The 13,980-nt window shown below is 38.3% G+C and overlaps 1 protein-coding gene across 2 annotated transcripts in view; it reads right to left on the bottom strand.

Annotated features, from left to right (window-relative positions):
- Positions 1 to 13,980, bottom strand: part of SEC24D (SEC24 homolog D, COPII coat complex component) — a gene marked incomplete at its 5' end in the record, with an annotated part of 122,125 nt that overhangs the window by 91,786 nt on the left and 16,359 nt on the right. The window lies entirely within an intron of this gene.

The following is a 13,980-nucleotide window of genomic DNA, read 5'->3' as shown; positions in this document are numbered from 1 at the left end:
GGACCAGATGGCTTCACAGGCGAATTCTATCAAGCATTTAGAGAAGAGCTAACACCTATCCTTCTCAAACTCTTCCAAAATATAGCAGAGGGAGGAACCCTCCCAAACTCATTCTACGAGGCCACCATCACCTTGATACCAAAACCAGGCAAGGATGGCACAAAGAAAGAAAACTACAGGCCAATATCACTGATGAACATAGATGCAAAAATCCTCAACAAAATACTAGCAAACAGAATCCAACAGCACATTAAAAGGATCAAACACCATGATCAAGTGGGGTTTATTCCAGGAATGCAAGGATTCTTCAATATACGCAAATCAATCAATGTGATACACCATATTAACAAATTGAAGGAGAAAAACCATAGGATCATCTCAATAGATGCAGAGAAAGCTTTCGACAAAATTCAACACCCAATTATGATAAAAACCCTGCAGAAAGTAGGCATAGAGGGAACTTTCCTCAACATAATAAAGGCCATATATGACAAACCCACAGCCAAGATCGTGCTCAATGGTGAAGAACTGAAACCATTTCCACTAAGATCAGGAACAAGACAAGGCTGCCCACTCTCACCACTCTTATTCAACTTAGTTTTGGAAGTTTTAGCCACAGCAATCAGAGAAGAAAAGGAAATAAAAGGAATCCAAATTGGAAAAGAAGAAGTAAAGCTGTCACTGTTTGCAGATGACACGATACTATACATAGAGAATCCTAAAGATGCTACCAGAAAACTACTAGAGCTAATCAATGAATTCGGTAAAGTAGCAGGATACAAAATTAATGCACAGAAATCTCTGGCATTCCTGTACACTAATGATGAAAAATCTGAAAGTGAAATCAAGAAAACACTCTCATTTACCACTGCAACAAAAAGAATAAAATATCTAGGAATAAACCTACCTAAGGAGACAAAAGACCTGTATGCAGAAAATTATAAGACACTGATGAAAGAAATTAAAGATGATACAAATAGATGGAGAGATATACCATGTTCCTGAATTGGAAGAATCAATATTGTGAAAATGACTCTACTACCCAAAGCAATCTACAGATTCAATGGAATCCCTATCAAACTACCACTGGCATTTTTCACAGAACTAGAACAAAAAATTTCAAAATTTGTTTGGAAAAACAAAAGACCCCGAATAGCCAAAGCAATCTTGAGAAGGAAAAACGGAGCTGGAGGAATCAGGCTCCCTGACTTCAGACTATACTACAAAGCTACAGTAACCAAGACAGTGTGGTACTGGCACAAAAACAGAAAGATCAATGAAACAGGATAGAAAGGCCAGAGATAAACCCACGCACATATGGTCAACTTATCTTTGATAAAGGAGGCAGGAATGTACAGTGGAGAAAGGACAGCCTGTTCAATAAGTGGTGCTGGGAAAACTGGACAGGGACATGTAAAAGTATGAGATTAGATCATTCCCTAACACCATACACAAAAATAAGCTCAAAATGGATTAAAGACCTAAATGTAAGGCCAGAAACTATCAAACTCTTAGAGGAAAACATAGGCAGAACACTCTATGACATAAATCACAGCAAGATCCTTTTGGACCCACCTCCTAGAGAAATGGAAATAAAAAGAAAGATAAACAAATGGGACCTAATGAAACTTCAAAGCTTTTGCACAGCAAAGGAAACTATAAACAAGACCAAAAGACAACCCTCAGAATGGGAGAAAATATTTGCAAGTGAAACAACTGACAAAGGATTAATCTCCAAAATTTATTAGCAGCTCATGCAACTCAATAACAAAAAAACAAATAACCCAATCAAAAAATGGGCAGAAGAGTTAAATAGGCATTTCTCCAAAGAAGATATACAGACTGCCAACAAACACATGAAAGAATGCTCAACATCATTAATCATTAGAGAAATGCAAATCAAAACTACAATGAGATATCATCTCACACCAGTCAGAATGGCCATCATCAAGAAATCTAGAAACAATAAATGCTGGAGAGGGTGTGGAGAAAAGGGAACACTCTTGCACTGCTGGTGGGAATGTGAATTGGTACAGCCACTATGGAGAACAGTATGGAGGTTCCTTAAAAAACTAAAAATAGAACTACCATATGACCCAGCAATCCCACTACTAGCCATATGCCCTGAGAAAACCATAATTCAAAAAGAGACATGTACCAAAATGTTCATTGCAGCTCTATTCACAATAGCCCGGAAATGGAAACAACCTCAGTGTCCATCATCGGATGAATGGATAAAGAAGATGTGGCACATATATACAATGGAATATTACTCAGCCATAAAAAGAAACGAAACTTAGCTATTTGTAATGAGGTGGATAGACCTAGAGTCTGTCATACAGAGTGAAGTAAGTCAGAAAGAGAAAGACAAATACCGTATGCTCACACATATATATGGAATTTAGGGAAAAAAATGTCATGAAGAACCTAGGGGTAAAACAGGAATAAAGACACAGACCTACTTGAGAATGGACTTGAGGATATGGGGAGGGGGAAGGGTAAGCTGTGACAAAGCGAGAGAGAGGCATGGACATATATACAGTACCAAATGTAAGGTAGATAGATAGTGGGAAGCAGCCGCATAGCACAGGGAGATCAGCTTGGTGCTTGGTGACCACTTAGAGGGGTGGGATAGGGAGGGTGGGAGGGAGGGAGATGCAAGAGGGAAGGGATGTGGGAACAGATGTATGTGTATGACTGATTCACTTTGTTATAAAGCAGAAACTAATAAAAAAAAAACCGTTAGTAAAATGCTGACTAAATAAATTATTATTTATTCATACAATAAATAAATAAATAAATAAATAAATAAATAAATAAATGCTCTGATCAAAAGACATAGAGTGGAAGATTGGATTTAAAAAACCCAAGAACCTATAATATGCTGCCTACAAAAGACCCACTTTAGGGTGAAAGACATACCTAGATTGAAAGTGAGGAGATGGAAAAAGATATTTCATGCAAATGGAAACGACAAGAAAGCAAGGGTAGCAATACTCATATCAGACAAAATAGACTTTAAAAGAAAGGCCATAAAGAAAGATAAAGAAGGATGCTATATAATGATAAAAGGATCAATACAAGAAGAGGATATTACACTGGTTAACATATATGCACCCAATATAGGAGCACCTAAATACATAAAACAAGTACTAACAGACATAAAGGGAGAAACTGAGAGGAATACAATAACAGTAGGAGACTTTAACACTCCACTGACATCAATGGACAGACCTTCCAGAAAGAAAACCAATAAGGCAACAGAGATCCTAAATCACACAATAGAATAGTTGAACTTCATTGATATCTACAGACACTACATCCAAAAAACCCAGAATGCACATTCTTTTCAAGCATGCATGGAACATTCTCTAGGACAGACCACATACTAGGACAAATTTAAAAGGACAGAAATTATTTCATGCATTTTTTTCTGACCACAATGGTATGAAACTAGAAATCAACCACAGAAAGAAAAATGAGAAAAAAAATGATTACATGGAAACTAAACAATATGCTACTAAAAAAACCAATGAGTCAAAAATAAAATCAAGGGGGAAATCAGAAAATACCTCGAGACAAACAACAATGAAAACACAACAATACAAAACCTATGGGATGCAGCAAAAGCAGTTCTAAGAGGAAAGTTCATAGCAATACAAGCCTTCCTCAAAAAACAAGAAAAATCTCAAATAAACAACTTAAACTACCAATTAAAAGAATCAGAAAAAGAACAAACAAAACCCAAAGTGAGCAGAAGGAAGGAAATAATAAAGATCAAAGAGGAAATAAATAAACTAGAGATCCAAAAAAGAAAAAGAAAAAAAATCAATAAAACCAGAGCTCGCTTTTTGAAAGGACAAACAAAATTGACAAACCTCTAGCCAGGCTCACCAAGAAGAAAAATAAATAAATTTAAAAAATAAATAAAAAATGAAAGAGGAAAAATAACAACTGATACCACAGAAATACGAAAAATCATAAGAAAATACTATGAAGTTATATATGAACAAATTGGACAACCTAGAAGAAATGGACAAATATCGAGAAACATACTGCCTGCCAAAACTGAGTCAAGTAGAAATAGATAATATGAACAGACCAATCACTAGAAGTGAAATAGAATCTGTAACTTTAAAAAAAACTCCCTGCAAACAAAACTCCAGGAATGGATGGCTTCATTGGGGAATTCTACCAAACATACAAAGAACTTACACCTATCCTTCTCAAATTCTTCCAAAAGACTGAAGAGGAAGGAACACTCCCAAAGTCATTCTATGAAGCCACCATCACCCTGATACCAAAACCAGACAGACACTACAAAAAAAGAAAATTACAGGCCAATATCTTTGATGGATATAGATGCAAAAATCCTCAACAAAATATTAGCAAACTGAATCCAGCACATAGTAAGGATTATACACCATGATCAAGTTGGATTCATTCCACAGTCACAAGGATGGTTCAACATATGCAAATCAATCAATGTGATAGACCATATCAACAAAAGACAAAAACCACATGGTCATCTCAACTGATGCAGAAAAAACATTTGATAAATTCAAAATCCATTCATGATAAAAACTTTCACCAAAGTGGGTACAGAGGGAACGTATCTCAACATAGTAAAAGCCATTTACGACAAACCCATAGCCATTATAATACTCAACAGTGAAAAGCTGAAAGCCTTCCTGCTAAATTCTGAAACAAGACATGGATGCCCTCTCTCATCACTTCTATTCAAATAGTACTGGAAGCCCTAGCCACAGCAATCAGGCAGGAAAAAGAAATAAAATGTATCCAAATTAGAAGGACGACGTAAAATTGTCATTATATGCAGATGACATGATACTCTATACAGAAAACCCTAAACACTCCACACCAACACTATGAGAACTAATAAATGAATTCAGGAAGGTAGCAGGATATAAGATTAATATACAGAAATCTGTTGCATTTCTTTACACTAATAATGAAATATCAGAAAGAGAAAGTAAAATGGAAAGATATCCCATCTCTTGGACTGGAAGAATTAATATTGTTAAAACGGCCATACTACCCAAAGCAATCTACAGATTTAATGTGATCCTATCAAATTACCTATGACATTTTTCACAGAACTAGAACAAATAATCCTAAAATTTATATGGAACCACAAACAACCCAGAATTACCAAAGCAATCCTGAGGAAAAAGAACAAAGCTGGAGGCGTAACCCTCCCAGACTTTGGCCAACACTACAAAGCTACTGTAATCAAAACAGTATGGTACTGGCACAAAACCAAACACAGCTCAATGGAACAGAGTAGAAAGGCCAGACATAAATCCACACACCCATGGTCAATTAATCTTCAACAAAGCAGGCAAGAATATACAACGGAGAACAGTCAGTCTCTTCAGAAAGTGGTGCTGAGAAAGGTGGATAGCCTCATGTGAATCAGTGGTTAGAACACTCCCTCACACCATATACAAAAATAAACTCAAAATGGTTTAAAGACTTAAATATAAGACATGACACCACAAAACTCCTAGAAGAGAATATAGGCAAAACATTCTCCGACATAAATCACAGCAATATTTTCTGAGATCAGTTTTCCAAGGCAAAAGAAATAAAATAAAAAATAAACAAATGGTGTCTAATCAAACTTAAAAGCTTTTGCACAACAAAGGAAACCATAAACAAAACAAAAAGACAACCCACTGACCGGGAGAAAATATTTGCCAACGATGAGACTGACAAGGGATTAATTTCCAAAATATACAAACGGCTCATACAGCTCAATATCAAAGAAAAAATCAACCCAATCAAAAAATGGGCAGAAGACCTAAATCGATATTTCTCCAAAGAAGACATACAGATGGCCAAAAGGCACATGAAAAGATGCTCAACATCACTAATTATTAGAGAAATGCAAATCAAAACTACAGTGAGGTATCACGGGTCAGAATTACTATCATCAAAAAGTCTACAAATAATAAATGCTGGAGAGGGTGTGGAGAAAAAGGAACCCTCCTACACTGTTGGTGGGAATATAATTGGTGCAGCCACTATGGAAAACAGTATGGAGTTTCCTCAAAAAAACAAAAATAGAGCTACCGCATGATCCAGTGATGCCCCTCCTGAGTATATACCTGGAAAAGATGAAAACTAATTCAAAAAGATACATGCACCCCAATGTTCATAGCAGCACTATTTACAATAGCTAAGACTTGGAAGCAATCTAAGTGTCTATCAACAGATATGGATAAAGAAGATGTGGTGCGTGTGTATACATACACACATACACACACACACACACGTATATACACCATGGAATATTACTCAACCATAAAAAAGAATGAAGTATTGCCATTTGCAGCAATGTGGATGGACTTAGAGATTATCATACTAAGCGAAGTAAGTTAGAGAAAGACAAATACATGATATCACTTATATGTGGAATCTAAAAAATACAAATGAATTTATTTACAAAACAGAAATGGACTCACAGACATAGAAGACAAATTTATGGTTACCAAAGGGGAAGGGGCAGGAGATAAACTAGGAGTTTGGGGTTAACATATACACACCACCATATATAAAATTGATAAACAACAAGGATTTACTGTTGTGTTTATAACACAGGGAACTATATTCAATATCTTATAATAACCTATAATGGGAAAGAATCTAAAAAAATATATATGTATAACTGAATCACTTTACTGTACATATACAATATTGTAAATCAACTGTATTTCAATTAAAAAAAAGAAACTACTACTAATATGAAAATTGTCTTCCCCCAAGCTCTGAAACGTTACCTGCTCCATTTTCCCTTTCCATCTCATCCAATCCAGGCCCCACCTGGCATTGATATCATTGGTTTTTACAGCATATCAGAGACAGATTTAGCCTGCTTTTAAATCCATGCATTTCTGTCTTTTTAATTTCATAGGATTTGAATTCTTATTAAATTAAGGATATAGAATATGCTCCAAACACAACTACTGTAAGATACAAACGAGACTAAAAGCTACCACGGGCAGAGACAAGAAGCAAACAGAAAAATCAAAACACTGTAATTACACTCTACATTTCAACCACAAGGTTCATCTGGGTCATTCAAAACTGCAGTAGTTTACATTTACTGTCATCATTTCAACAAATGAAGTGTCAAATACGAAAGCGAGGTAAAAGTCATAATAATGTATATATTGAACATAGATAGCTCTCAGTCTTCAGATAGACTCTACTTCCAAAAAGTTTATTTTAAACTAGCCATTTGAAACTCACAAAGCACTGCCTCCAAAGAAACAATGTCATTGGTGGTAATTACATTTCTAAATTAATTCACATCTTGGCTAGAATACTACAAAGGGAGTGAGAAATATAACAAACAGTTCTAGTAGTTTCTAAAAATACAGGGTTTTTTTTTTGGTTGTTTTTTTTTTTTTTTTAACCTCAAATCCATATTCTCGGAAAACAGCTTAGAGATAAAACAAAACACAGAAATTTCAATAGAGATTGTGACTGTGTCTCAGGTCTTAAAGGGTTTCAAATTTGGTGACAGTGACTCCTGATAATGCCAATCCTACTTCAAAATGTATAGATTTCTTTTTCCGCCACTAGAATTACTTTCACACATATCTGCTATGAACAGAGTATTCTAGTTTCACAAAATAGAATCAGGAAAGAGAAAAAAAGAAAGTGATTCTCTTGAGATAAATGAACAAAAGGGATAAGGGAGAGACAAGATAATAAGATGCATGTACACATCTAAGGCAGGTTGCCTAAAGCAGAATTATTTGCACTTGGGCATGGTAAGAGAAAGAGGAGAATAGGAAGATCTCAACTGCTGATACAAAGAGTGAGGAAGAGTTTGATGGTGATACCAGTGTCCTCACTTCCAAAATATGGCTAAGACCACCATCCAAAAGAGTTGTAGTGAGCACTTAGCTTAGGGCTGGAATGCAATAGGAGTTCAGTAAACATGATTTCACATCTTTCTTTCCAGAAGGAAGAATTAATTTAGTTAGCAAAAGCATCCTACTCTGGTAATAAGAATATAAAAACAGGCTCCATCTGGTATTGCTATTTTATTACTTTTAAGATAAAAATAATATTGGACTGACTTATATGTGCATATTTTAAGGGTCTTGAATAAATCACATCACATACTGCTTATTGCTTTTGTTGTTAACATTCATTCATTGAACAAATATGTGAGCACATACTCTGTACCAGGCCCTGTTCTATGTGTTAGGGGCACAGTAGTGAACAAAACCAAATCCTTGACCTCTTGGAGCTGACATTCTAGTATGGAAGACAGGCGATATATAAATGCATAAATAAGATGCATCCTATGTCAGGTAATAAGTGCTGTGGATATGAAGTGATATGGATGGGGTGCCAGTGAGATGGGGGATGAGCAATGAGGACGTGAAGGAAATGCAGGATTGAGCCATGCCCTGTATGTATGTAGGGGAGGAGAATCTAGGCAGAGGAAACTGCAAGTGCAAAGGCCTTGAGGCAGGAGTACGCTTGGCGTGGCTGAGGCATAACAAGGAGGCTGGTGTGACACAAAGCAAAGTGATGGAGAAGAGTGGTAAAAGAACAGGTCAGAGTGGCATGCGTGCGTGTGTGTGTGCGTGCGTGTGTGTGTGGGTGGGTGGCAGGGGGTGGGCGGTGTCAGGGGTGGCAAATATGGTAGGGTCTTACAGGCCTTTGTAAGAACTTTGGTTTCTAACTAGAGGAGTATTGGAGGGTTTGTTATGAGCCGTGACATCATCTGACTTAGAATGTGAAAGGATCACCCTGGCTGCTGTGCAGACTAGAATAGCAGGGAGACCAGTTAGGATGCTCTTATGATAATCCAGGTGGGTATAGATGGTAGAGGCTTGGACCAGGATGAGCACAAAAGGCAGAAGCAATGGAATTAGCTAAAGGACTAAATGTGAGAAAGAGAGAATCAAGGATGACTCCAAGTTTTTTGGCCAGAGGACCTGGAAGAATGGGGTTGTAATCTAGATTTCAAGGAAAAGGTCTTGACTAGGAGTATCTACGTTCTCAGTTAAAGCCATGAGAATGAGTCATCGAAAGCGGTACTTCTTGGGCCATGTTTTTGGGGTTTTTTGTTATTGCTTTTTGGTTTTTTTTAAATTTATTTTTTGGCTGTGCTGTGTGGCTTGTGGGATGATAGTTCCCTGACCAGGGACTGAACCCAGGCCCTCAGCAGTGACAGTGTGGAGTCCTAACTACTGGACCATCAGGGAATTCCCTAAAGTGGTACTTCTCAAACCTTAGGGTGCCTAAGAATCATCTGAAGAGCTTGTTAAAACAGATTCCAGGGCCCCATTCCTAGAGATTCTGATTCAGGTCTGGGGTGGAGCCTGAGAACATGCATTTCTACTAAGCGCCAAGCCAATGTTTTTTTTGTTTTGCTTTGTTTTTAATTTATTGAAGTATAGTAGATTTACAATGTTGTATTAGTTTCTGGTATACAGTAAAGTGATTCAGTTATACATATATATATATTCTTTTTTATATTCTTTTCCATTATGGTTTATTACAGGATATTGAATGTAGTTCCCTGTGCTATACAGTAGGACCTTGTTGTTTATCTATTTTATTTATATTAGTTTGTATCTGCTAATCCCAAACTCCTAATTTATCTCCCCCATCCCCTTTCCCCTTTGGTAACCATAAACTTGTTTTCAATGTCCGTGAGTCTATTTCTGTTTCATAAATAAGTTCATTTGTATCATATTTTAGATTCCACATATAAGTAATATCATATGATATTTGTCTTTGTCTGACTTACTTCACTTAGTATGATAATCTCTAGGTCCATCCATATTGCTGCAAATGGCATTATTTTATGATTTCTATGGCTGAGTAGTATTCCACTGTATATATGTACCACATCTTCCTTATCTAGTCATCTGCTGATGGACATTTTGGTTGCTCCAGCCAATATTCATGTGCCGTCCTAGGAGCACACTTCGAGTAGAGCTGACTAGAGAGTAAATGTCGATGGAGAAGGGGACGGGTCCAAAGACTTTGGGACACTTTTAGCACGAGGAGGTTGCAAAGACAAGGTGAAACCAACAAAGGAGACAGGAAAGAGCCACCAGTGAAACAAGCAGAGATGTAAAGGAGTGGGTGGTGTTGCCATTACACTTAAGATAATATTGGACTGATTTGTATGTGCGTATTTTAAGGGTCTTGGATGAATGACACAATATACTGCTCATTGCTTTTGTTGTTAACGTTCATTCGTTCAACAAATATGAGCGCATACTATGTACTGGGCACTGTTCTATGTGCTGGGGACACAGTAACCTCACTGAAAAGGTGTTTCAAGGAGAATGGAATAAACAGACGTGTCAAATCTGTTGCTGACAGGTCAAGACAGAGGAGATCTGAGAATTGGCCACAAGATTTGGAAATGGGAGGTTACTGGAGACCTGAACAAGCATAATATTAGTGGGGTTGTAGTGATAAGATCTAAACTGGAACAAGTTCAGGAGGGAATAGGAGGAGATGAACCAAGACAGTGGGTAAAGGCAACCCTTCTAGAGATTTCTTGCTGTAAAAGAGAGCCACAAAATGGGGAGGAAACTGGATAGATATGGGGAAGGGACAAAGGAGGCTTCTTTCATTAACAGTAAGAGGTATTTCGGGAGGTTTATATTCTGATGAGAATGATCTAGACAGAGAAAAACTTAAGTTTATCTTCAAATAAGTAAAAATAATGCAGCAGAGAGAGGATGTGATGGTTAATTTTATGTGTCAACTTGGCTAGGCCATGGTACCCAGTTTCAAATACCAGTCTAGATCTCGCTGTGAAGGTATTTTTTTAAATGCGATTAACATTTAATCAGTAACCCTTGAGTGAAGCAGAGTACCCTCCACAGTGTGGGTAGGCCTCTTCTGACCTGTCGAAGGATTAAGAGAAAAATGCCGAGGTCTCCCTGAGGAAGAGGGAATTCTGCTTCAGATGCGTTCAGAGTCAAGCTGCAACATCAGCTGTTCCTGTGTCTCCAGCGCACTGGCCAGCCCAGCAGATTTTGGCCTTGCCAGTCCCCAACAATTGAGTAAACCAATTCTTTAAAATAAATTTATTTCCATATATAGACATATATCCTATTGGTTCTGTTTTTTGGAGAACTCTAATACAGGGGACATTTTCTGGAGGGCTGCTCTTGAAAGGCCATAGAGGTGGATTCTAGGGCACAAGTGGAGGTGATGACCTTGGTCAGGAGTATGGACAAGCTTATCCACACTAACAGGAGGAAGAGGGATAAATGAGAACACATGCAGCGAGATGTGGAAATGAAACATGCAGAGGTTCTCTTTGGATTTCTTCTATTTTCTCACTGTAATAAGGAGCAGGTTATCATTAAAGAGTCAGAAAAGGAAAAGGTAGTGTTAGGAGTTTCAAGAGAGAAGAAATGATAGTCATCACGAAAATGGGAGGGTCAGCGGAGTTGGGTGATGGTCTCCAAACTTGCTACACGTTAGAATTAACAGAGGAACTTTGAAAAATTCCAATGCCCAGTACAATTAAATCGTAATTTGGGGGTCTGGGAGCAAGGCATCAATAATTTTAAATGCTCTACCAGTTATTATTCTGTGCAGTCAGGTTTTAGAAACACACAACTAAAGGTTCACTTTAGTTTAGTGGTTATGAATTCAAAGTGAGACCAGTAAGCGTGGTGTGCATCTTTCTCAAGTTGCCTTCAGCATCTGAGGTGCAGGCACGGAGTAGGTGGAGAGTTGGTTTAACAACAAATGGGAATTTTCTAGGTGAATGCAGTGGAGGGAGGGGGCAAAGGAGTTCAGGGTAGAAGATGCAAGGGACAGATTTATAATCATGGATCACATAATATAAGCTGCAGAGGAGAAGTGCGAAGATGAAGGTGGTGTGAGTCAAGAAAAAGTGGTAGGTTGTAAATCCTGGTGGGTGAATTATTATTGAAGTTTGAGTCCTAAAGGGAATGAGCTGAAAAGATAGAAGGCAGTGGTTGGAAGATGGGATGCTTTCAACTGAGACTATGAAGGTGTACAGTCACTGGTAACGATAGGAGTAAGTGGGGTAGATACAAAGAACATTGGAAGAAAATAAGATCAAGAATTGAGAGGCCAGAGAAATGGAAGTTTCTACAGATGGATAGTAAAATTGCCAATAACTGTAACAGAAACAGTACTGGAGAGATTAACTAACAATGAACCAGGAGGTAGAAACATCAGAGAATGAAGTGGAACGACCCAAAGGGTCTGTAGATGTTGTATACAAGCAGAGAAACAGGAAGTCAAAATGTAAATCATGTAAATACATGATACTTCTTCAACTGGAATAATCAAATAATATTAAACTAGAAAAGTAATAGCTGGTAACATGATCATCAATAAGGGCACTAAGAGTTATTAAAATTTAATTTCTGGGCTGCCCTGGTGGCGCAGTGGTTGAGAGTCCGCCTGCAGATGCAGGGGACACGGGTTCGTGCCCTGGTCTGGGAAGATCCCACATGCCGCAGAGCAGCTGGGCCCGTGAGCCATGGCCGCTGAGCCTGCATGTCCAGAGCCTGTGCTCCACAACGGGAGAGGCCACAACAGTGAGAGGCCCGTGTATCGCAAAAAAAAAAAATTTAATTTCTAACATAGCATCAGATACTTTACCACAAATCTTCAAGTTTATATTTTAAAAAATATAGAATAAGTGGTAGAGTACAAAAATAGCCAAAATCCTCCACCCCTACCTATACCTATGCTGTTTTTAAGGACTTTGCTGCTCCTCCCATGCAGAGGCAGGGTCTATTTTTCTGCCCCTTGACTCTGGGGTGGTCTTGGGACTTGCTTTGGATGAGAGAACACTGCAGACCATCCTCAGGAGGCCTTGCATATTCCTACTTTCCCTCTTGGATCTCTGGCACTGCCAAACCTAGGCTATCCTGCTTGGTGACAGGACTCAATCATCCCCAGCTAACAGATGGGTAACAAATACCAAATGCATGAATGATACCATTTATAGTGGGCTGAATATATAGCCCCCCAAAAAGATACCTCCATGTCCTAATCCCTGAAACCTGTGACTAACACTGCATATAGCAAAAGAATTGATTAAATAAAGGATCTTGAAAGATAGTGCTTATCCTAGATTATCTGGGTGGGCCCCAAATGGAATCACATGAAACTTATGAGAGGGGCACAGGGAGTTCTGAGATCAACACCCGGAAGAAAAGACACAGAGAAGAGGGGGAGGTGATATGACAACAGAGGCAAAGATTGGAATGATGCGGCCACAAGCCAAGGAATGCCTGGAGCCACCAGACGCTGGAAAACCACCCAGGTTATGGTACTTGATTATAGCAACCGCAGAAAACTCATAGACCATCCTAGACCATTTGGGCTCCAGTCAAGCCTCTAGCTGACCCCAGATGCACAAAGCAAGCCTAGCCAAAATCAGTCAAGCCCAGCCCAGAGGACCTACCAACTCATAAATAGTGGTTGTAAGCTACTAAGTTTGCTGGTGGTTTGTTACATGCAAAAGTTAGGCCATATATATATATGAAATATAATACCTCTTAGTGCTCCTTAGTCTCTTTCTAACTTTTTCTACTCATGTTTATAGAACCACTTCAAAGATGAAAGTTAACTGTAGACAATTTCATTCTTATTCCAAAGGACTTTATATCCCTGCTCAAAGCCATAATATGTGCAGTTTCTTCTGAGGGAAGTGTTTATATCCCTCCTCCATTGACATCAGACTTTATTATATGACTTGTTTCAGCCAAGGGCATGTGTGTGGTTGTGACATGTACCACATCTGACTGGAAGCTTTAACAGCTATTGTACCTTTTGACCGGTTTTCCTTCTTTTCTCTCTTTGCCATGAGAATACATGTCCCCAATAAGGGGTGCCCTTTCACCTTAGATTCTGGAGTGATAAGGGCATATGGAGCAGAACCTAAAACCAAACTGCAGCTACTGCAGCGTA

The sequence above is a fragment of the Hyperoodon ampullatus genome (genome assembly GCF_949752795.1).
Source record: "Hyperoodon ampullatus genome assembly, chromosome: 1".
Lineage (NCBI taxonomy): Eukaryota > Metazoa > Chordata > Mammalia > Artiodactyla > Ziphiidae > Hyperoodon > Hyperoodon ampullatus.
The sequence above is the reverse complement of the archived record's forward strand: the minus strand, read 5'-3'. Positions and strand labels throughout refer to the sequence as shown.